The sequence below is a fragment of the Pongo abelii genome, chromosome 13, assembly GCF_028885655.2.
Source record: "Pongo abelii isolate AG06213 chromosome 13, NHGRI_mPonAbe1-v2.0_pri, whole genome shotgun sequence".
In the NCBI taxonomy this organism is placed as follows: Eukaryota; Metazoa; Chordata; class Mammalia; order Primates; family Hominidae; genus Pongo; species Pongo abelii.
The window spans coordinates 29,076,441-29,102,171 of NC_071998.2; the positions used below are offsets into that span (position 1 = coordinate 29,076,441).

General features: G+C 36.6%; 1 long non-coding RNA gene across 2 annotated transcripts; it reads right to left on the reverse strand.

Annotated features, from left to right (window-relative positions):
- Positions 1-541: 541 nt before the first annotated feature.
- On the reverse strand, positions 542-24,080 carry LOC129047806 (uncharacterized). Of its 2 annotated transcripts, none has more exons than XR_008509571.1 (4): positions 23,984-24,080; positions 11,602-11,713; positions 9,773-9,907; positions 542-892 (listed from the first exon to the last, which is right to left on the reverse strand). It is a non-coding gene; the product is annotated as an uncharacterized LOC129047806 (long non-coding RNA). The 2 variants fall into 2 exon arrangements; XR_008509570.1 differs by having other exon boundaries at positions 9,759-9,907; positions 23,984-24,066.
- Positions 24,081-25,731: the final 1,651 nt, after the last annotated feature.

A 25,731-nucleotide genomic window follows, 5' to 3' on the forward strand; every position in this document is an offset into this window, starting at 1 on the left:
CTTTCATTTCTAATATGATGAATGAAAATTTATATACATAAATGAATGCTCTTCATTTTAAACAGTATGTAGACCCTGATTCCTAAAGGTTTGAGCACTGATATAAGACAACTTTCTATCTCCTCATACACATTTACCTTAATTCAAGTTCCCAGAAAAATACCTAAGTAGTAATGATACTCAAAGAATGGCAAAGAATCTCAGTATTAATGATAAATGTTCAATTCAATCATGCCTCTCTTTTACTTTGAACCAATAGTCTCAGACCAAACATATGTACCCCAATATTTAACTCTTATAGAGTGAGTACATTCCTCATTAGTATTCATTATGGCCAGTCATTGTTTATCCCATGTTGCTGCTGGGAATATCATTTCTATACCCAGTAAACATTTGGAGAGTTATTCTGTACCAATACCAGACATTGTGCATACATTTTACATACATTTTTTATTTTAATCTTTAAAAGAATACTATGAAGGTAGTGATTTGAATCAGTTATGGGTAACTTATCACTGCATAACAAACCACTTCAAAACTTAATGACTTAAAACAAGTATTATTTTATTTGCTTTTAATTCTATGGGCATGCATTTTGATCTGAGGCTCAGGTCGGTGGCACTTCTACTTATCTCTCCTGGGACATTCATGCAGCTACAGTCATCTAGCAGTTCCACTGAGTCTGGATGGTCTAACGTGGCTACTTCTCTGTCTTACAGTTGGTGCTACCTGTCAGGGGGCCATAGGTCTCGAAAAGGCCAATGTGGTTTTCTCCTATGGTGGTGGAAGAATTCTAAGAGGGCAAGAGGAGAAGATGCAAGTCCTCGCAGGTTCTAGGCTCAGAAGTCACATTCCTCTGCATTTTAGTGGCCAAACAAGTCACTAGGCAAGCCTAAATTTAAGAGATGGAGAAAGAAATTTTAGCTCTGAAAGATGAAAATGGAAAAATTTCATTGCAAAGAGAGTATGTATAGAGATGGCAGAATTATTGCAGCCATTTTGAAAGCTGTATATCACAGTGTCATTAGATCCATTTATAGATGAAAAAACTAAGAAATAGAACAACTAGAAAGTAGTGAGGTCGAAATTTGAGCACTTGTCTTTGTGTTGCCAAAACACATACCCTTAACCATTAAAATATTTAGATAGACAGATATTGAACCCATGATTTTAACTCTTAAGAGTAAGGTTAGATGAGGCTTTGGTTCTCCTGCCATGTTTGTTTCTTTCCTGTACCAAGTGGCCACTGACTGTCTATCTCTGCTGCCACCTACTGTTGTGGGTCTCCATGCCCTATAAGTGTGTGGATGGATGGGGTCTCCATCCACACACTTATCTGACAAATGTGTTTGAGAACTAATGTCAGAGACCCTTTTTAATAATCGCCATTCTGACTAGTGTGAGATGGTATCTCATTGTGGTTTTGATTTGCATTTCTCTAATGATCAGTGATGTTGAGCATTTTTTCATGTGTTTGTCCATGTAAATGTCTTCTTTTGAGAAGTGTCTATTCATATCCTTTGCCCCATACTTGTTGTTTTAACAAGGAAATTTTAATATAATGGATGGATTAAAAATTTGTTGGAGAGCTGGAAGAGGAAAAAGAGGCCCCTGAGGTTATACAGAGAGAGTAGTCTCAGGAAGCAGCTCCACCCTTAGGGCTTGGGGAATAAAATGAAAAGCTGGGGCACTGGGAGCTTAGATAAGGGACTTTGTAGATCTCTATAACACACTTCTCAGAAGTGTTGCTATGCAGCCAGTGTTGGTGTCTCAGAAGCTCAAAGGAGAGGCCTTGGGAACTCAAACTCAAGAGCTCTCAGAATGGGATACAAGCCACCTGGGGGTGGCACCTCTGTCAGGTCAGAATAAGCTGGTTCTGCAAGGATTTGAAAAATCGGTAGGCGGAAATGACTGCCACTGACAGGGCGCAGGATGATTGCTAAACAATGCTGACAGCAAGAGAACAGGAAAGAATAAGCCTCTTTCTCCCTTTCTTCACCCCACCAGCCTGTCCCCAGTGCCCCCCCCCCACCCCCATTGCAGAATCTAAGGAAACCATCTGGCAAAGGAAAGTGGTGTGCAGAGTCCCAAACCCAAAATCTCAAAGCAGAATATAGAAACAGGTTTGGTTTTAGGTCTTATGTTTAAGTCTTTAATCCATCTAGAGTTAATTTTTGCATAAGGTGTAAGGAAGGGGTCCAGTTTCAGTTTTCTGCATGTGGCTAGCCAGTTTTCCCAACACCATTTATTAAACAGGGAATCCTTCTCCATTGCTTGTTTTTGTCAGGTTTGTCAAAGATCAGGTGGTTGTAGATGTGTGGCGTTATTTCTGAGGTCTCTGTTATGTTTCATTGGTCTATGTATCTGTTTTGGTAACAGTACCATGCTGTTTTGGTTACTGAAGCTTTGTAGTATAGTTTAAAGTCAGGTAGCATGGTGCCTCCAGCTGTGTTCTTTTTGCTTAGGATTGTCTTGGCTATATGAGCACTTTTTGGATTCCATATGAAATTTAAAGTCATTTTGTCTGTGAAGAAAGTCAATGGTAGCTTGATGGGGATAGTGTGAATCTATAAATTACTTTGGGCACTATGGCCATTTTCACCATATTGATTCTTCCTATCCATTAGCATGGAATGTTTTTCTATTTGTTTGTGTCCTCTCTTATTTCCTTGAGCAGTGGTTTAGAGTTCTCCTTGAAGAGGTCCTTCACATCCCTTGTAACTTGTATTCCTAGGCATTTTATTTTATTTGTAGCAATTTTGAATGGGAGTTCACTCATGATTTGCCTCTCCATTTGTCTATTATTGTTGTATAGGAATGCTTGTTATTTTTGCACATTGATTTTGTATCCTGAGACTTCCCTGAAACTGCTTATCAGCTTAAGGAGATTTTGGGCTGAGACAATGGGGTTTTCTAAATATGCAATCATGTCATTTGCAAACAGAGACAATTTGACTTCCTCTCTTCCTATTTGAATAATCTTCATTTCTTTCTCTTGCCTGATTGCCCTGGCCAGAACTTCCAATATTATGTTGAATAGGAGTGGTGAGAGAGGGCATCCTTGTCTTGTGCTGCTTTTCAAAGGGAATGCTTCCAGTTTTTACCCATTCAGTATGATATTGGCTGTGGGTTTGTCATAGATAGCTCTTATTATTTTGAGATATGTTCCATCAATACCTGGTTTATTGAGCGTTCTTAGCATGAAAGGGTGTTGAATTTTATTGAAGGCTTTTTCTGCATCTGTTGAGATAATCATGTGCTTTTTGTCATTGGTTCTGTTTATGTGATGGATTACGTTTATTGATTTATGTTTTTTTGTTTTTTTTTTTTTTGAGACGGAGTCTCGCTCTGTCACCCAGGCTGGAGTGCAGTGGCGCGATCTCGGCTCACTGCAAGCTCCGCCTCCCGGGTTCACGCCATTCTCCTGCCTCAGCCTCCCGAGTAGCTGGGACTACAGGCGCCCGCCATCACGCTCGGCTAATTTTTTGTATTTTTAGTAGAGATGGGGTTTCACCATGTTAGCCAGGATGGTCTCGATCTCCTGACCTTGTGATCCGCCCGCCTCGGCCTCCCAAAGTGCTGGGATTACAGGCGTGAGCCACCACGCCTGGCCTGATTTACGTATATTGAACCAGCCTTGCATCCCATGTATGAAGCCAACTTGTTTGTGGTGGATAAACTTTTTGATGTGCTGCTGGATTCAGTTTGCCAGTATTTTATTGAGGATTTTCACATCAGTGTTCATCAGGGATATTGGCCTGAATTTTCTTTTTTCTTGTTGTGTCTCTGCCAGGTTTTGGTATCAGGATGGTGCTAGCCTCATAAAATTAGTTAGGGAGGAGTCCCTCTTTTTCTATTGTTTGGAATAGTTTCAGAAGGAATGGTACCAGCTCCACTTTGTACCTCTGTTAGAATTCGGCTGTGAATCTATCTGGTCCTGGGCTTTTTTTGGTTGATAGGCTATTAATTACCGTCTCAATTTCAGAACTTGTTAATGGTCTATTCAGGGATTCGACTTCTTCCTGGTTTAGTCTTGGGAGGGTGTATGTGTTCAGGAATTTATCCATTTCTTCTAGATTTTCTACTTTATTTGTGTAGATGTGTTTATAGTATTCTCTGATGGTAGTTTGTATTTCTGTGGGATCAGTGGTGATATCCCTTTTATCATTTTTTATTGTGTCTATTTGATTCTGCTCTCTTTTCTTCTTTGTCTGGCTAGTGTTCTATCTATTTTGTTAATCTTTTCAAAAACCCAGCTCCTGGATTTATTGATTTTTGAGGGGTTTTTCGTGTCTTTATCTCCTTCAGTTCCAGTCTGATCTTAATTATTTCTTGTCTTCTGCTAGCTTTTGAATTAGTTTGCTCTTGGTTCTCTAGTTCTTTTAATTGTGATGTTAGGGTGTCGATTTTAGATCTTTCCCACTTTCTCCTTTGGGCATTTAATGCTATAAATTTCCCTCTAAACACTGCTTTAGGTTTGGAGCTAAGAGATAATAACTTAAAAACACGAATTTCTTACTCGGCTTCTGTTGAAGGGGAAATAGAAGGAACATTTGTTGTTCAAAGTCTGTACCTGAAGTGAACCGATAAGAGGAATTGAGATGTCAATATTATTTAATGGGCCCAGCGGACTCTTTTGCATATCTAACTTTCAGGAAAAGAGATCCACTTGTGCCATCTAGTACCATTGTAATTACTGTATTCATAAAAATAGAAATCCAGGAAGGCACTAAGAGAGTGAAGCAACAGAATTTGTTTTAAAGTGACTAATTTAAAATTGATCATTATGACATGTCTCCTTGAGCTTGAGATGTTTTACAAAATCAGGTTTCAGTGTTTTCAATACTGTGATTTGCATAACCAAGATTTATTTCATTATTTTATAGAAGATTCTATTGTAATGAAACCAAAATAGCTATTAAAGGGTATAGACCTAGGCTGGCAAATAAATGTGATTTCATTGTATTTTATGTGATTGTAGTATAATTTCTTGCAATAAATTTGACTTTTAAGTGGTGTGTGTATGTGCATGTGCATATATGTATGTGTGTGTGATAGAGAGAGTCAGAAAATTGCTCAAATTTTGCAACAGAGCCAAATACCTAGCAAATTTATAAATGGCAAATTTATAAATTTATAAAAGCTTTAGCTTGCAAAATTATCAAGACTGGAATATATAGGTACAGAGTAATATATTTTATACTAATGTGATGAATGGAAATAGATAAATGTGTTTTATTATTGTATTATGATTTTTATTCATTCAACTTTTAGAAAGACATCCACAAGCATCTTAAAAAGAGAAAAACTATATATTCAAATTACTTTTCTTTCTCTAACACACTATAACTTGATTTCTCTCTTCCTTTTTCTCATCTATATGCTATTTCTGATATTTAGTTGATTTTTAATATACATTTAAGAATACTCATTGATTTATGAAAACACATATAATAAAATGCATTACCTGAAAATGCAAGCAATAGTGTCATCAAGGATGAGTACATCAAATTGGATTGGAAGTAAACTTTTTTTTAAATAATTAGGGCAAAACCAGCAAGATGGAGAACAATGTGGAATTTTAGTTGAGCACTATTGAAAGAAGCTAGGTTTTTATTTTCCATGTTCCCAAGAGTTTCTGTTTCATTTCTTCTAGGAAATCCACTGGAGATGGTTTCAAGATATAGCATCCTTATATGTGAGGTATCCCAAATGAAGTTGGAGCATCCATGTTGAAATCGCTTCATGTTGTGGTAAGAGGAAAGTGATTCTTAATATGTTGGCCCAATTTCATACTATATATATATATTACATATATATAAAGGAAATGTATATGTAATATGCATATTATATATAAATATACAGACATGTGTATATGTGTGTGTGTATGGGTTTTCTTCTTATGAGCAGATAATGAAATAAAAAATATAGAATTTTGTAACCCAGTCTACAATTTTGAAATTCAACAAAAAGTCTTTATTATTTTGCAGTGATTATTTTCCTGCTCCTGAAGTGGAGTAGGGCACAATAGCAGACTCAAATTTGTTCTTAATTTCCCACTATGTGTATGTACATTATTTATGTTAGTCAATAAGTTATCATAACAGCCTTAAGAGGTAGATATTATTATCCACAGAGTAAAGATGCGGAAACAAAAGTTCAGAGAAATTAAAACCTCATCCAAATTCATGAAACTAGCAAATGGCTCAAAAGTGATTTGACTGCAAAATCTACTCTATCACTGCCATGCTGCCTCCTTGGATGAATATTTAAAATATAAGCCACTATTTTTTATAGCACTATCCATGAAGATTTGTAATTAAAGAAATGTTTATCTGAAACATTCCATTCAGCATAATGGATATTTAAGCTTAAATATATATATATATATATATATATATATATTCATGTATATATATATATTTATATATATGTATATATATAATTTTTTTTTTTTACATAGAAGACATTTGTTTGAGGAAATTTCAGATTTCTGGTTGAAACCTTTAGAATTCCGGTACACATTTGGGATATTAGTTTATAAATGACAGAACACAGGTTCTTTTGTTTCTGGGACTCAGCAGTACCATTGGAATTAGTTGCTTTAGGTAGCCTACGTGAAAAATTTCGAACAACTCTATCCTGGTGATCATGAACCATATATGTACTCTGTCTCTGTGAGTCAGATTTGCTTGGGTTATTCAACAGTGATGCCTTGGAAGGCTGTAAAGCACTCTCTCTTTGGTAGTCATGCCTATAGTCTTGCTTCTGTATTGGTAATAGCACCATTTCTGTGGGAGCAGATACCATGTCTGTTGCTGAAGATTACATTTTTACTTTCTGTGTTATGTAATGCGGGGAAAAAGAAAGCCAACTCTCGGTGTGAGATTCAGAGGAGCAGTCTTCAATTATCTCCAGGTTTCAATGTGTGGCTTCACTTTTTAATAGGAAAAAGCCTATAAAATTAGTGAATGCATGGAAGATATTAGGCTAGACTCACCAACATCAATAAGGACAGGCTTCTTCCAGAGCACCAGGGGAAAGGAATCTGGGCAATTCTTTACTAAAGCTATTTTTGATTATTTCCATTCTGAGAACAGCTGAATAAATGTCCATATCCCTCCTATGCTATATTGCTTTTCTATTCAAGCATCTTTAAAAAATTTTACAGAAGCTCCTAACCAAACATTTCCAAATTCCCACTTGATGTCCAGCTTTGGATTGATTTTAAAAGTTTTTTTAAAATAGAATTCTCTCTGTGTAGGGGCACATTTCTTTCTGCTTTTTCTCTGTAATAACCCTATATTTGCTTCTGTTTTACCTACTTTGAAATAGTGATCAAGTTACTAAACATCTTTTAGCCTCGGAATTCTCATTAAAATATGAGGTTCATAACAGTCAGATTGCTTACATTTTAAAGATTACAAAGCATATATGCAAATCATCTAGTTCTTAGAACATTACTGGTGATCTTTCATATTAGCTATATATCTAGATCTACTAATAGGTTCGATAACATACAAATCCCTCAAATATTTATGAGGAACTTTTTGGACTCTTGCAGAATAAGGACAAAATTTGGTTAGGAGATTGGTGTGACTCATGAGTTTGGTGGGGAGGAGGTGAAAGGAAGCCTCATCTTTATCAGAAGTACCTAACCTAAAATAAGTACCTAAAAATGAGCATTTTATTCATTTATTACCATGCCAGAAGCAATAGATCTTTACCTTAGGTTTGTTCATATTGCCTGTATGACAATGTTCCTTTATCATGAGGCTTTTTAACATTTGCTTCTCTATGCCAACAGTTCTCAAGATTTAAAATGTTTACAACCACCTGGAAAGCATATTAAATACAGAGGGTAGCAGATGCTATTTGGGGGATTCTGCTTCAGTACGATAGGTTGAGTCCCAAGAATTTACATTTTAAACATGATTATTCAGAACCAGAGCAATTCTGGTATACCCCACTAACGGCCATTTTTTCACCTTGAAGATTAAAGTTTTACAGTCTATTTGGAAGTTTTATTGTTGGAGATAGAATTGAACAATTTTATTATGTAACTGTTAAGAGAGATAGCTAAGAATAAGACAAGATTTAATAATAGTTCTCTACACTTATTAGGCAGTAGAGTAACTCTGTACAGAATTTGATTCCACATACTTATAAAAAGTTGATGGAAGAACTATGTAAAAATAAAACATGATGGTCAAGTTAATAATAGGGTTTCTGATTTTACTATTGTTTATCAATACCTTTTAATAACCAGTTGCTTTCATATATATTAATTTATCAAATCCTCATTCTAGTTCTGTTTAGCATTTTGTAGCCTCATTTTACAGACTTATACAAATAGATTTATAGGAAATACTGGCTTGTTAAGTTGTAAGGTTAGAAAACGATAGGGCCAATCTTGGTACCAAGACAGCATGCAACTGGTACAGCTGCTTCCTAATCCTAGGGTAATTTAATTTTCTAATCATGAAAGGTTTTGTTTTATGACAGCCACCAGTATAAGCACGTATTGGAAGAACCAGCCTATATTTGTTTTGTTTAAGCTGCTGCACACTTAATTCATCTTCACCTGATGAGTTAGACTTTGAAAAGCATCAGTAGAGTAGACCTGTTTCATCTACTTTGTAAAACTTCTCAGGAAAATATTTTCTGAAAGAAAGGTTTCAGGTATCTTCTGCACATTCTTGTTTTTTACCAGTGTGCTTATCGACTTTCACCAATTATTTTGACTGTTTGTATGTCATCTTTCATTTAAATCAATTATCAGTGATTAAGCTTCTTTCAGTAGCTGGTCAATAACCTCTTTTAAGAACAAAAGTGGCCAGGTGTGGTGGCTCACGCCTGTAATCCCAGCAGGTTGGGAGGCCGAGGTGGGCAGATCCCCTGAGGTCAGGAGTTCTAGACCAGCCTGGCCAACATGGTGAAACCCTGTCTCTACTAAAAATACAAAAATTAGCCAGGCGTGGTGGCAGGCGCCTGTAATCCCAGCTACACGGGAGGCTGAGGCAGGAGAATTGCTTGAACCCAGGAGGCGGAGGTTTCAGTGAGCCGAGATCATGCCATCGCACTCCAGCCTGGGGGACAAGAGTGAGAGTTCATCTCCAAAACAAACAAACAAAACCCAAAAGCATTATAGGTAGGTAGACAGATAGACAGACAGACAGACAGAGATAGAGATATGTCCAGCCTCCTTTGTATCTAGGTTTGGCTTTGTGTCTAAGTTCTGGCCAATGTGATGTTACCTAAAACAATGTATACCATTACTAGGTCATATCCTTCCAGGGTCTGAATGTCTGCTTCTCTTTCTTCCTTGACTAACTTGGAAATTAGATATGGAATGAGATGTCGTGGTGAGCCAGCTTGTATCATACAGACAAAGATAACTGTGTAGATGTGGTAGAATAACAACATAGAAGGAGTCTCACTTACTGCCTTAATTGATAGAGCAAAACAGTCCAGGACTCCTTCTGTGATGAGTGTTATGTGAAAGATGAATAAGCTCTACTTGCTTAGTTATTGCTATTAAGCCACTATACAGGGCAGAATATATGTCCTAATGAACTCATGCATTCTTCCGTGAATGTGTTACTCATGAATGTTTAGCACACTATGGCTCCTTTAGGAAGTTAATCTTAGCTCGGCAAGATTCACTGGGCCCTTAAACAAAGAATGCCACTGTGATTGCCTAGATATTATACGTGTACCCTATAGAAGCATCTCATCTCGCACATCTTACTCCTTACACTATTCTTCTCACCACCTTCTCCACTGATCCATCACCAGCTCTGTTATCCTTTTTTTCCGTCCATTACAGAGCGATGCATACGTTTGTTACTTTTTCTCAATTCGTTTTGCTACAGCACTTATCTTTCAAGCATGTGCATTGTGACGACTGCAAATAAAAGACAATAGGAATAATAAACCCTGAGACAAACTTCAGAGTCCTTGCCTTTCTTAACAGCATTCAATATAAACTTTAAAAACCACATCAGACTATGCAAATAAAACAGTAAGTGGATGCCTTAAAGCTTCTCCCAAGATAACAACATCCAAACCTGTATAATCTACAATATATTCTTCATTGTCTCCTGCCCTTCACTCAATCCCTCACCTGATCTATCCTCATTTTGCATGCAAGACACATTTGTTTTCATCTGTAGCATACCTCCTTGGATCTTTATTTTAGAGACGATTTTAGATCTATATTTAATTCCCATAGTAGTCAAAGAATGCCTTGATGTCTTATGGATGCAATGTTCTCCTGCTCCATAATGGAGTCCTCAGTTATCTTTAAGTGGCAATTATTCTACAGAGAATGCTCCCTGCTAAAATGACTGTTTTGACTATGATTCTAGCATTCTGGGACCCAGCCTGAGATTGCGTCTTTACCTTAGGCCTTAATACGACAGTTTGTGCATCTTCTGACTAGCAGAATGCAAGCTTATTATATGCCTTAATATATCTCATAGCTGGTTGCTTACTACAATTGCCGTATTTTATCATTCTGTCTGTCACTGCTTTAATGCATCTCTTATTCCTAAGCATACATGCTGGCACTTCCAACTCAATGTTCAACACACAATATCTCACTTAATTCCCTTAAGCCTCTTAGATAAATATAATGATCACATTTTAGTCACCAACTCAACAAACATTTATTTAGCGTTTCTTTTGTGTCACCTATTATTTTAGGCAAGGGAGAGGGAGATAGCAAGTAGCCCCCCATTTGCTCCCTCTCTCATAGGGAAGACAAATAAGGTAAGTGTAAAAATACAAAAACAAAAACAGAAACCCTCCCCAAAAAACTTTTAAGTATACAGTAATAGCATAAAACTTCATTCTAAGAACAAGGAGCAAATAAGAAAATTGCTCAATTTCACTGGAAGGAGAGGAATGGCAAAGATTAGAATATGTTTCCTGGGCATCGTACTTCAGCTGAAATTGAAAAGATAAGGAGACAGACTCAGACAGATAAAACAGATTTTCTAAAATGTCACAGCTAGTTAGTGGCAAAGAAGGGACAGAGATTCACACCCAGGTACTTCTGATGTCATGGCCCATGCAGTGAGCCATTCTGGATTCAGAGTTATTTGGTTTTTGGTGATTTCTATAATTGAATGCCATTTACATATTGGTACACCCACCTGGCACCCCCATCACTTACTCTCCTCACTTCTGAGCACTTGCTTCTCAGCTATATATCATCTCTACCACCAAGTTATAGTTTTATATAACTTTATAACTTGGTGCTAGAGATGATATACAAATTAAGTTTTCAAGGAAACAACTTCCAAATTTTGAGGTTTCCTGTACAGTCTTTCCTAAAAGAGCCCAAATGATATTCCAATTATGGTCTGCCAATTCTGCTTTTCTACTTTTCCTTTCAAAATAGCTCCTCTTTCACTTTACAATACAAAGACATGGTTCTCATTCTTGTCCTTACTTCCCAGGGTATGCCGTCCTGGGGGATAAAAACGTTGGTGAGGTTTAAAAAAGGGAAGAGTCAGGAACAAAATGAAGCTTCTATAGGGACAGTCCCAAGAGAGCAAAACAAGGGCGCTTAAGGAAGAAATAAAGGGGGAGTACCTTATTTCTTTCAGGTGTTAAACTTGTAACACTGCTACTGTCTTTATCTTCCTGTTGTTCATCACTTGATCAAGCTTTTCTCCATCCATCCTCATCTTCTTTTGGATTTCCTCTGATAAGATGAAAGATTAAATATCTGTATACCAAAGGTTTTAAGGAACATGTACTTAAAGCATAAATAAAATATATAGTAACCCCAAAATTATATTCTTTAAAATTATACACACAAAAATTTGTTTTTGATGTCAACTTTAAAAAGGTATGGGAGTGTAAAAATAGTCATTCAATGCATATAATAGCTTTGAAAACATATGCATTAAATGCATGAATAAGTGAGTGGAGGATTTATTCTAATGTGAAAGGCAAAATCTCAAGATTTATAGATCTATCTCTTGAGAAGTGAGAACAATTGTACTATAATGTATACATTTTTGCCTAGTTGCAAAAGGGGCTTATCACACAATATTATATAATTTAATTGCACAGTATCATTAGCATGTAAATGCCAAGGAGACACTTGTGGTACTATCATTATATGCTGCTCCAAGCTATTTCACAGGATCATTGAAAAAGGAATAGGGTATCGTTTGTTTCTTCTCAGCTTTGAGGAATGACAGTAAAATTGTTATTGCAGCATAATTAAATATGCATATCTAGATACTAATAAATGCTTTGCTGTCCTAGAATTCAAGAGAAGTGTCAGGCCTTTCAGCCTTCTCTGGCACTGGTCACAGTCTCTAAGTTTTTCTGTAGCTCTCCATAGCTAATAAATGACTACAGAACTTTCAAGAGAATTTTACCATTTATCGCCCTTGCTGAAAACTCCAGTACTGTATCTGCTTATTTTATTTCAGCTGAATTCCTTCCTTCCTTCATTTCTTTCTTCCTCCTTTCCTCCCTTCTTCCCTTTCTCTTTTTCTTTCTTTTTTTTGTGGAGAGAAAGAGTGTGATTGGGGCAAAGACATAAATATGAGTGTTCCTTTTAGATATATTAGTCAATTTTCTCTTTTCAGGGGCATTTAAAGCAGAAAGTACATAAATAAAATTAATTGCATAACTCTCTAGCCATGTCAAAATCTTGATGTGTTCAGTCTCTGTAATTGGCGTTTTCTATTCAAAGTAAGTTTTGCAAACAGCAGGAGCACAGGCTGCATGAGAGCTGCCTATTAAATAGGGGCAATTTGCAGTAATGAAAGTCCTGTCAGCAATCCTTCATAGTTATGGGAGCCACTAGTTGGAGTTTCACAAAGCTACCTTCTCCATTTCTATTTCTTACACATATGCACATACAAAGTTTTGGAGTTTGTTATAACTGATTTTTATTAGCCACTGTAGTCTTATTATCTTGACATGAACCAAAGTAAAACAAATGTGTTAGTTAATATAATACTAGATTCTGTAACAAATAAACCTCAAGGTGTATGATAGCTCAAACACAATAGAATTACAGTTCTTTGTCATTTAAAGTAAAAAAAAATCATATGGGGTGCATGGACAGCTCTCATTTAAGTAGAGATTCAAAGAACAGTGCTCCTTCCGTCTGAGGGCTTGCTATTTTCAATATGTGTCTTCTAGGATCACCCTGATTAGCTTTATAAGCTGGTAGAAGGGAAAAAGATATAAGGCGAACAAGTAGGCATTTTTGAAGGCCAAGCTGAGGAGTGCGGTACCGTAATTTTACTCATTTTCCGCTGGGTAGAACTCACCTGACAGAGCAACAGAGACAGGGAATCATAGCCTACTTGCGTGTCTAAGAAGAGAAGACATCGGCTTGGTGAACAGCTAACCTGTCACTGCCCAGCAACATGTAAGGTTTGGGAAATGCAATAATCAATAATTGTATTCAGGGGAAGAGGATGACTAAAGTTGGAGGCTGATGCAAGGCAATGTAGAAATTATAAAATGTAACAGAGTGCTTCATAAATTATTTTTATAATTATATTGATCTTTTCATGCAGAATGAAAATGCTAATTAGTTTCGTAAGTATTGACAAATTAAACATAGCCACAGACAATGCTGGGCCCCAGTAATAAAGAGAACTTAATTCTCTCAAGATTTATTCTACTTTTTAATCTAGAGTGGGTAATAGAGGACTACAGATCTTAATAAAGGTAAACACCACCTTTTGGCTCAGAGGGAATTCAGAAAGGTGGGGTAGAAATGCACTGCAGTCATTCATTCATTCATCCCATGCACATTTGTTAAGTACCTTCTGTATTCCAGATGCTGTATTTACCTTGAAGATAGATAAATTAGTAAGATAGCACCTCTGCTCTCAAGACCTTGCATCTAAGTGGAAGAAACAAACCTTTAAACCAATAAGTAATTATAGTATTATAGTTACAGTTCTATGAAAGTATGAAAGGAGTGATCACATCTTCCAGAGATATTAGGAAATATCATATAGAAGAGATGCCATTTAATCTGGGTCTAGAAGAATAAGTATTTTTAGGCAGCAGAAAGAGTTTAAAGCTACCCTAAAACGGGTAGCTTTAAACCCATGGTCAAGTATATGAAAAAGTGAGGCAGCTGAAGGGTATGAAAGAAAGTGGCACAAACAGAAATAGGAAGTTATTTTGCATGTCTGGAAAATAAAGGCTTTATAACAGGAGATAGAGTTCTGGGGAAGCCAGTTAGTGAGCAGTGATTCCAACCTCAAGTGTAGATGGAATAGTAGGTTTTTGAGGGAGGTCCTAGCAGAGGAGGAGTGGCTCTTCTCTTCGTTGTCACTTTTTCACTGTTGTCAGCACTCTTAGAGTCTTAAGTAGCCTTCTAACTGCAGAACATAAGGCACTACTCATTCACCTCCACGGTCATTCTTGCACTATATGTGTTCTCAGGGAGCTATAAAAGGGATAGAGCTACACAGATAGAATTTGCAGAAATAAGATAAGTGCAGGAAAGTAATAAAAGAAAGTAAAGTTCATTAAATTGGAATATAAGTTGCCCTTCCATAAATATGACAGAGCATGTTATCCTGCTATTGAACAGTTTCTACTTGTTAGTTCAATTTCTGCATGTGAGCTCTTATTTCTTAACATTACATATTCCAGGAAAACACAGTGGACAAAATCATAGATATGAGAAATAGTATAATATTTGTTACAGTGTGATCATATATCACTTAAAGACAGGGATACATTCTGAGAAACCCATTGTTAGATGATTTCATCATTGTGCAAACATCATAGAGTAGATTTACACAAACCTACATGGCATGGTCTGCACCTATATGGTGTAGCCTGTTGCTCCTAGGCTACAAACCTGTGCAGCATGTTACTGTACCAAATACTGTAAGCAGTTGTAATGTAATGGTAAGTATTTGTGTATCTAAACATAGAAAAGATAATGCATTGTGCCAAGTTGATGGTTATGATGTCACTAGGCGATAGGAAATTTTTAGCTCCATTATAATCTTATGGGACCACCATTATATATGTGGCCCATCATTGATAGAAATGTCCTTATGGGGTGCATGACTATATGTAGTATATACTATAATACTCATAAGTAAAATGTAAAAGGAGAGAGATAAATTGAAGAAAGAAGTGTTAAGCAAAAAGGAAATCGAACTTAAAATATTTGGAAAATTCTAAGCCAATGCATATTATTAAAAAATGAGAAAGCATGTTCTGTAGAGAACACCAAGAATGTGGCTGGACAATCACTCCATAAAGAGGTAACCCATGAATTTAGTTAGCCATCTTTGCAGAGGTCAGGAATAATAAATGGGTGACTCCAGCAGAGATCCTGCCACTGGACTAAAAGGAACAAAGATGGGACAAAATGAAGAAAGGCTTTCAGACTTCTGAAATTCTGTAGAATGGAACAAGAGAGATATCAGGCTCTCTGGCTGCAAAATATGCCTTATTCTTTAACACAGGAACAGAAAACCAAATCCCAACTGTTTTCACTTGTAAATGGGAGCTAAATGATAAGAAAACATAAATATGTAGAGGAGAACAACACACACTAGGATCTTTTCAGGGGTGAAGGGTTGTAGGATGGAGAGGATCAGAAAAAATAACCAGTGGGTCCTAGGATTAATACCTTGGTGATGCAAAAATCTGTACAACAAACCCCCATGTTACCTATGTAACAAACTTGCCCTTGTACCCCTGAACTTAAAATAAAAGTGGAAAAAAAAGAAAAATGATCCAAACAGCAATTGAGAGACTAGCAGGTCTGCCACTGACACCGCAGGCCCAGAACACACAGATGCAAGGGTGCAAGGCTGTCTCCTTCCCAGTTTCAAGGGTAGGACCACCTCCTTGGTCTCAGAGGATGAGGCTGCCCTTGCTCATTTCCTCAGGGGCAAAACTGCCACCCATGGCTGAGTGGGTGGGACTCCTCACCAATGGGTCTAGAAAGTGAGGCTGCCACCCTATTGGGACTGGAAAGCAGAGCATCAAGCCAAAGAGAATTATTCTCTGGAAGCTTCAGATCTAACGGAATTTGCCTTTCTAGGTTTTGGACTTGCTTGAGATCTATCATCCCTTTCTTTATTCCAGTTTCTCTCTTTTGGAACAATAATGTCTTTCCTATGTCTGTCCTACCATTTTATTCTGGAAGCACATACCTTGTTAGGTTTCACAGGTTCATAGCAGGAGAAGAATTATTCACAAATTTTAAATGCTGCGTCTCAAGTCTTACCATACGCGATATATGATATTTAGATACACTTTCATCTTGGAGTTGATACTGGGATGGGTTAAGGCTTTTAAGACTATTAAGATGGGGTGAATGCATTTTGCATGCCAGAGAACATGAATTTTGGGGGACCAGAGGGTAGATTATGGTCCCCAAATCCATATGTTGAAGGTCTAGTGTCCCAATGTGACTTTATTTGGAGACAGTGTCTTTAAGAAGGTAATTAAGATTAAATGAGATCAATAGAGCCAATACTGTTAATCCAATACTGCTGGTGTCCTACAAGAAGAGACCCCAGAAGTGTATGCACACAGAGAAAAAGCCATGTGAGGATACAGCGAGAAAACAGTCATCTGAAAGCCAGTAGAGGCCTCACCAGAAACCAATCCCGCTGTTCCCTTGATGTTGGACTTAACAGCCTCCAGGACTATAAGAAAAGAAATTTTTGCTTAAGCCATCCAGTCTGTGATATATCGTTATACCATCTCAAGCTGACAAATACAATGTGTTCAAATGTGACTGATCACTTATCATAATAATAATGGCAATAATATTTGCCATATATCAGATAATATTTTAAGCCCTATATGTACATTATTTCATTAATACCCTTGATAACTTTTAACACTAATTATTAACACAATTTTCCAAATTGAGAAAATCAGATCAACCAGGAAGATTACTGGTTTTCCAAGCAGTGGAGAACTCAATGTCATTCTAATGTAGTTCGGTTGCATGTGACTCTCCACAAAGAGCTTAGCTTCTCTGGGCTTCAGTTTTATTGTCCATTAAGTAATAATGATATGTTGGCTGGCCTCTTCAGATGGTTATTTGTGTGGTTTAAATAAGATGATTTAAGGGAAACCATTGTATCCATTTGAGTCAGGAATATCTTTATCATCATCACTGCCATTTTTTGGTGACCTTCTGTTCCTGCCCAGATCACGGACTTTTCACAGGACTGTGATCGCAAGACACCACGACACCCTTTCAAAATATTTTTCTTTCAACTTTTTATGTATAGGCTTTTGTTCTTACTATTAATTTAAAAAAAAGATATGATCATAAGATTTCCTTGAATAGCATTCTTTTCAGATGGTGAAAAATTAGTCTCCTAATGACTTCATTGAGTTTGCACAGGGAAGTTAATAATAGATAATGATTGTGAAAATTTGTTTGTGAATAATTAAGGGTATTGGCCCACAAAATAAATTTCCCTTACTATCTTAATATTATATTAATCTTACTAATGTTGAGTTCCTTGCTTTTGCCCACTTTGCTATCTTTGTAGAACAAAATACTCATTTTCTCTAATATGACTCTATTTTAATACCTTTTAATTAGCTACTAGAACATAGCTCTTTCTTTTGTTTCTCTAACAAAACAAAATCTAGCTGTCCCTTTTATATTATATGAAAATAGCTTTTTTGTATGTGTATTTCAAATTGAGCCTTATTTTGCCAGTGTATCTTCTAACTAGGTCAAATATTTTATTTTTATCAAAATGAATTATAAAGTAATCAGATTAGCTTAACAGTGAGAAATGCCATTTAAAGAATTTGACTATATTGCAGATTTGTTTTTTTAAAAAAGAACATTATATTTAATCCTCTTATGACTCTAGAACTTATATATTTATTAAACAATTTAAATACAGTTGCTTCTTTCTAAAGCAATATGAATAGAGTCCTCACCAAGCATATTTTGACTCCCAATCACTAGGTATATGAAAATGTTTAGAATTTAAATATTCTGATTTTATGCAATTATGAAAAATAGATTTCTAGTTTTTGTGTGCATCAACATTCATTACATTGCCTTAACTTTTAAATTGCTTCTTCTCTACTCTCCCAATCTCTTTGTCTATATCTTAACTATAGGACAGCCACAAAATGGAATAAGAAAAAGAAACAGGTCATATAATGGGGTATTGCACCAAGAGCCTTTTTAGCGTTGGATGGTTTGACAGTTCCATGTTTGACATCACTAGTCAGAATTTTAAAGAAAAAGAGGCACGCTGTTATTCCGGTTGAATGTAATGTCCTAATAACTGTAAGACTATTAGGACATCTAAAAAGACACTTTATGATATATACCCTGTTAGTCTCTTTCTTATTGTTAATTGCAGAAAATGTCTCCCAAGAATTTGTAGGTTACAAGTATATATATCCTTTTTTTGTATTTTTTGTGATTAATTTTGAAAAACAATTTTTAAAAACAAAAACTAAAGACCAGTATTGATGAATATCATTCTCTTGGATTTTGACATGGTTTCTTTTAAAGAAATTGATTATAAAGCCATAGTATAATTCTTTAGCAAAATCAAACAAGCATCAAACCTCAGGATATCAGAAAACAGAGAACACTGCAATTTAAATGGACGGCGTTGTTATAATGATGGATTTATTCAGCAGACAATGGCTATATTACTAAGGCAATCTGAATTAATCTGAAATTGAATCACCCTTTGTACAGAATTGAGGAAATTGAAGCAATTTTAGATTAAGACATACAAATATCATGCTATAAACTTAAAATTGAATTCAAAATAAATGGAGCTCTCTATTGTCTTACTTTCATTGTTTTATTGTTTTAACTTTTTTATCCCCTTTTTTGCTGCAAAGAGCAAAGATATTGAAGATTTCTTAAATGTGTGAAACTGTACATTGATATACCAAATAGAAATATCTGGAATAAAAGACACCTGATTTTTTTTAGGGATTGAAAGTATTTCCTTTTCTGTAATCAAGAAAGTTTCATTTTTATCATACTCAGCATGAAATTGTTTACAGCTTGTGACAGAATGGAAAAGACATAAGCCCTTGACATAAAAGTTATTAATGTACTTGTCAATCATAGTCAATTAAAGGAGATTCATAAAAGTTGGCATTATCTGATGGACCCTCCTAGCTCACATTAGTCATTTTCAGGCTCTTTCTAAGAGACTCATTAGCTCATCTATTTGCAAATGACTGCCACTATCTGGGCAGATTGCCTTTAAGTTCTATTTTGCTGAAGGATAGTGTTCTCTTGAAAGATAGCCATGTTGATCAGCATAAACCAGTGTAACAGGAATTTAAAGTCCTGTGTGGGCAAATTAGATTCAACGAGAAATAAAACAAATTTCCGTACTCAAGTTCAGCTATGTATTAAAAAGAGTTGGAATTTTCAGAGAGCTGGATCCATTTTCCCCCCAGTCTTAACATTGGCCAGGAAGAAGTGCTACACTCCTACCAGTCCTCACCCCTATACCTTATGTCCCTCCACAGAGGATTCCCACGTCCTTATGTCATCGTAAGTATCAGAGAGGCTCTTCAAAATAAAATATGTTTATTTTAGGAATAGATCATTGCAATGGGAGTACACTTCCATAATAAATTGTATGCATATTTTAAGAGGTAAAGAAAGCCAAAAGTTTTTACAAGAAAAAGTGATTACACAATTGTTTTGAAATAATTATCCTTGGTTACAAAGATCAATAACAAGGGTGATACCAGTCCAAAGTTGGACATGCAATTGTTGGGCGGATGTCCTTGCGGAAGTATTTTTTTGTGTAAGGTCGCAATGGCCTTGGGCCAGTTTGTGGGTTTTGCAGCATCGTTTTTTGTTATGAAGCATACAAGCTTGAGAACTCTCTTTTCATGGCCTTCCCTGGCTCTGTTTGTCCGGATTTTGATTCTGACAACTTTCACACTTATAAAATCTTTGGTGCCTGATGGTGGAGCTACCCTGTTCTCCCATCAGATTTCTGCCTCATGTAATATATTCTATATTGTCTTCTCCTGCTACCATCCTATCAAAATCTGAAAGCTCAGGGAAAAAAAATTGTTAACATCAAAAAATATGTTTGAAAAATGGCTATGGTTGGGTTAGTAAAGAGTTCTTATGCGATTGGTGGACAAGGAGGCTGGAAACTCAGGGTTAAAGAGAATATTTTCAAAGAGTTTACAAAAGAGTTTTGGTTTAAACTAAGGATTTTGGGGAACCCAATGAAGCAGGGTGGTGATATGTTGAAAATTATATTTTAGGGAGATCCCTCAGGCAATAGTATGGAAAAAGAGTGGAAAGAGAAAAGTAGGCTGGGCATGGTGGCTCATGACTGTAATCCCAGCACTTTGGGAGGCTGAGGTGGGCGGATCACATAAAGGCCAGTAGTTCGAGACCAGTCTGGGCAACATGGCAAAACCCTGTCAATACTAAAAATACAAAAATTAGCCAGGCATGGTGGTGTATGTTTGTAATCCCAACTACTCAGGAGGCTGAGACACAAGAAACACTTGAATCCTGGAGGTGAAGGTTGCAGTGAGTGGAAATCACACCACTGCATTCCAGCCTGGGTGACAGAGTGAGACTCCATCTCAATAATAATAATAATAATAATAATAATAATAATAATAATAATAATATAAAAAGAGGTAACTAAAGACAAACTGGCAGTAGAATATTGTAATTATATATAAGCATAGTAATTAGGATATAAACTAAAGCAGTAGCAGAAAAAATTGAGAGTAACTAATAAATTTGAGAAATATCTGGGTGGTAAATTGATACAACTTTGCAATTAGATGTTGGGTAGGAGGAAAGGGGAGGAGATTAGAATGAGTCCAGGTTCTTAAATTAGACAATGATAATATAGGAGGAGGCACAGGCTTAGTTAGAGAAAAGTTACCTTTTAGGGACTTGTTAGACAACCCAGAGGAAACCGTTTTAGAACTCACGAAGTTCTTAATAGAGGTAAAGATTTAAAAGTGCCTATGTCATTGGATTTCTCTGAGTATATATAAGACGTTGTCTTAAACACGCTTAGCATAGTGTCTTAAGTGGAATAGGTTCTCAATAAATAGTAGCTATGGTTCCTGATGATGGACTGAAAGATGTGGATAGTTGGATTATTCTAGAATGGAAATTTGACTCCAGTCCTGGATCAGATGGACAAGGGACAGAAAGAGAAAGAATTCCAGTTATTATAAAGGAAGGTTAAAATAATAAGCCCAGGAAACTATGCTACATCAAAAATTAAAGGAAAAAAAGACTGCTAGACTTCAGGAGAAAAGAGTGAATGTTCACAAATATATCTGGAATGTGATGCAGTCTTGCTTCATGAAAATTAGTCATATTGCCAAGCTCCCCCCCGCCCCCGCCACTGCCTTTTATTTTATTTTATTTTGTTTTATTTATTTATTTTTTTTTTTGGCAGAGTCTTGCTCTGTCACCCAGGCTGGAGTGCAGTGGCACAATCTTGACTCACTGCAACCTTCGCCTCCCGGGTTCAGGCGATTTTTCTGCCTCAGCCTCCCTAGCTGCTGGGACTACAGGTGCGTGCCACCACACCAGGCTAATTTTTGTATTTTTAGTAGAGATGGGGTTTCGGCATATTGGCCAGGCTGATCTCGAGCTCCTGACCTCATGATCCACCCGCCTCAGCCTCCCAAAGTGCTGGGATTACAGGCATGATCCACCACACTCAGCCTCGCCACTGCCTTTTAAAGCAACTGTTTGATTTTATATTTGCCTCATTTGTAAGTATTGCCTCAACATAAATATATTTTGCATTTGAAGTCATTGAAAACTACTATATTTGCTAAACGCTTATATTCCAATCCTATGTTTCCTCAGCCTAAGCTCTTAGAGTCAAAAAGTTGTAAAGCAATTTTATACTGTACGATGCCTTTATGAAAAGAGATTTTTCTTTACTTTACCACGTGAAATATGTGGTAATTGACAAAACATGTTGTAGTTAAGGATAAACGTGTAAAGTACAGCCCCAGATTATAGCAATACACCTTTATGAGAAAGAAGTCAGGCTATCTGATCTCTTCCTGCAATGCAAAACTGTCTGAAGGCGTTGAGTAACTCAGTACCAGACAAAATGGATTGTACCTGCCCAGATGGAGGCAGAAATGCTCATGGTGGTGTTGTAAAACAAGCTCCTAAGCAGCAAAGAGACACTGAGCTGTCTGTAGGGAAATGAAAAAGAACTGCAAATTAAGCATGCCATGGTTATTCACTCTTTTATATTAGTGTCTCCAACTCCGATAAGTGCTGTTTAGGGTTTTCACGTGCTCAAAACTGTCATTTAATCTGAAATGATGTTGTTACATATTTGAGAGTCATTTTGAAAACTTACTGAAAAGGATCTGACATCCATACCATGGAGTATATGGCTAGGGACATTGTGGCAGTTTATTTGCCACGGCAAGTTTAATCTAAATCAGCAAATATCTAATTTCTCATGAAAAATGAAATTCCAGGAGGTTTTTTCCTCTGCAGTGTTATTAAATAATCTGGGTTCTGCCAGAAGAAGGAATGGCTCATATGGAAAATATTTAATTGCCTGCATTTGTATGACAGGAGTGTTCTGAATTTAAATAACATATAATGAAAAGCAATAGAGTAATATTGCCAAGAAATATCTTCTCACAGGTGATTGACTAATCCCTAGAGGATTCTGTGTGCCGTACGTTAGCCTGGTAAAAGGGAACTGGGCTAGTGGTCAGTCTTAAATCCGGACTGTGAGGCCTAATCCTAAATTTGCCATTGGTTAACCACGGAAATTTAAATCTCTCCCTCCATTTTAATTTTCTCTCCCTTCCTCCTTGTATCCTTCCCTTCTTCCCTATCTCGATAATTTCTAAAGAGTCTACTATGTAATAGCATCATGTTAGATACTGAGATAGAAAGATAAAAGATACTTCTGCCTTGAAAGGAGCTTAGGGGAAGAATTGGTCGGGTCAAATCATATAATTCAGGTTCCTTGAAGTTCTGATATCCTATCCTTTGCTCCTGTTTAAATTCTTATCACATAGTCAATGTCATTTTTTGATTGCTTGGAAATAATGAACCTTAAATGCAAGGTCATAGCTGGCCTGAAGAGTCATTAATATATTCAATAAATATTTTGAGCCCTATGGGATGCCAAGCATTGTGCTAGGAGAAACATTATAAGAAACAGGTACCATGTGAAATGGGAGCACAGAGGAGGACCACACAGTCTTCTCTTAGGAATTCAAGCCAGGGTTTCAAGAGAGTGGAGGTGTAAGCCAAACCCTGATGGATGAGAAAGAGTGTGGCAGGCAGAGGAAGCAGTACCCCTTGTGCATAAGAAATAAGGGAAGGTCACTCAAGGCAAAGAACAGTGTGTACTTACAGGAATGCAAATTGTGTTTGTGGAATTGCCATTCACTAGGCATCGCTGCAGCACAAAGTGTGAAGAGGGGTAGAGCAGGGATAGATGACCTCGAAGGTGATGCAAAGAAGTGATGAATGGCCATTCAAAGGATTTGGAGCTTTATCCTGAGGACATTGGAGCAGGTCTGGCATGATCAGATTTGAATTTAGAATAACAAATTAAAAACAATCAATCTTCTCAGAAAGGTGTTAAGGAAATGAGGTGAAGATCAGACATCTATCCATTAATTTTTTCCAAGCAAGATGACTTTCTGTTTTAGGTATGAATCTTAGTCTCAATCTCAGGGGTGTTAAAATTTGTTTTTTATAGTTTATTTAATTTGTATTTTGTATTCATATTTCCACAAGCTATAAAAATATTAATGTAGATCGTTGGCGCAGTTTGCACTCTTACTCAGCTTTGCAGTGTTGTGACATAATACTTAGGATTTATGTGTGCCATGATATCACAGGGGGAAAGAAATGTGGAAAGTTGTCCATGCAGATATTGAAAGATTTATGGTTTCCTTTGTATAGCTCCTCGGGATCACTAATAAAACTTACAGACTGGGACTATTTGCTGAGGCCCTCCAGATATGTCCAGGCCTCACAGTTCCTTGTCCATTTTCTGCGTAACTGCCATTTCCTGAGAACTCTAGCTGCCTTCTCTGAGGTTATGGAACCCTCCTCCTAACCCTCTCTCCTCAGCCCAGTTGAACCTTCAGCCTGAGGCTAACATTTTATTCCTTATTGTTTCTTCCAGTATGCTTTTTCTAATACTCTTTTATCCCTCCTACGCATTAGCAAACACTTTTAATTATCCTAAGCATTTAAGCTTTTGAACAACAAAAGCCAAAAAGAACTGAACTCTACTTGGGCTGAGTCTCTAAGTAAACTCACTCTCTACTGTGTCATGTATCTCCCCTTAGGGAATAAGGTGTGGAGCAGGCAACCCACATGAAGTGGGCTAAAAGTCATGTGAGAGAGAAATAGAGGTAGAAAAACACAAACTAAAACAAGTAAATATCTCAAAATATCATCTAGCTTCACCTGCTTTCTATGCTATTTCCCCTCTACTTTTGTTGAATTTGAAATTGCTTTTGTTGAATTCCCTAGTTTACAGCCTCCACTCTCAGTTATTTCATGAACATTTTCTTTTGTGCAGACCGCTGCACTGACCTATTCACATGCTGTTTCCGTTTTGCAGTCTTCTGTTGGTACCACCACAAGCTGCCTCCTGAAACCCCTGGGCAGGAGTGCAGAAGCTCACTTGAGCACACATATGGGGCCGATTCCACTGCCTAGAACTCACTACCCTGCAAGGCTATTCTTAGATTCCTCATCTAGTGAGGGAATTGCACTATTTCATGTCAGAAGTGTACCAGTTAAAAACAAACAAACAAACAAAAAAGAATTAGGAATCTAGGACTCTTTTAAATTATTCCCCTGCTACCATTAGAAATCCTTTTTTCCTATCCACTGTGTTTTTCATGTCCTGGCCAAAGCAAAACAATAGAGAATGAAAATCTCCACTTTTACATTTTCATTTAGCAGAGAAATGTTCTCAGTGCCTGAGTGGAACCTCAGTGCCTGTGTGGGAACCTCTAAAACTGTGTAGCCAATCTCCAAAAAATTTCCAATATATTTATTTAAAAAAATACACGTATAAGTGGACCTACACAGTTCAAACTCTTGTTGTTCAAGGGTCAACTATCATAATGACTGAATAAGAGTTAGGATAGGTATATTCTTCTTTTAGAACAGAAATGAAATAATATTGATACCAATTTAAAGTTCACAAACATAGATAGCTATAGCAGAATTTATTCAGTGAGAATATTACCTTTGCATGTGTATATAAAAGTGTGTGTAGCTATGTGCAAACTTGGAAATATAATAATTAGTTATATAAAAGGGTTTTGATATAAAAAGGCTTCGGTAAAGTTTTCTAAGGCAACAAAATACTTTTTTAAGTTTAACAGAAATTAATTCAAATTATAATTCTGCGGCTTGTGAAATAAGAAATCTTGGATAAATGACTAAATCTTTGTGAATGTCAACTTATTCAACAATAGAGAATACCTACTCTGTTTTGCAAAGACTAAATAAGACAGTGACCACTTTCTGGCACATTGTAGTGTTTAACAAACAGTTGTTAATTTATTTATTGAAATGACCGCAGAGCATGTTGGTTAAGAGCACAGACAATTTACCTGGGCTGCTTATCTCTGAATCACAACTCTGTCACTTATGAGCTATGTGGCCTTAGGCAGATGACTTAACTTCAGTGAATGTCAGTTTCTTCATCTGTA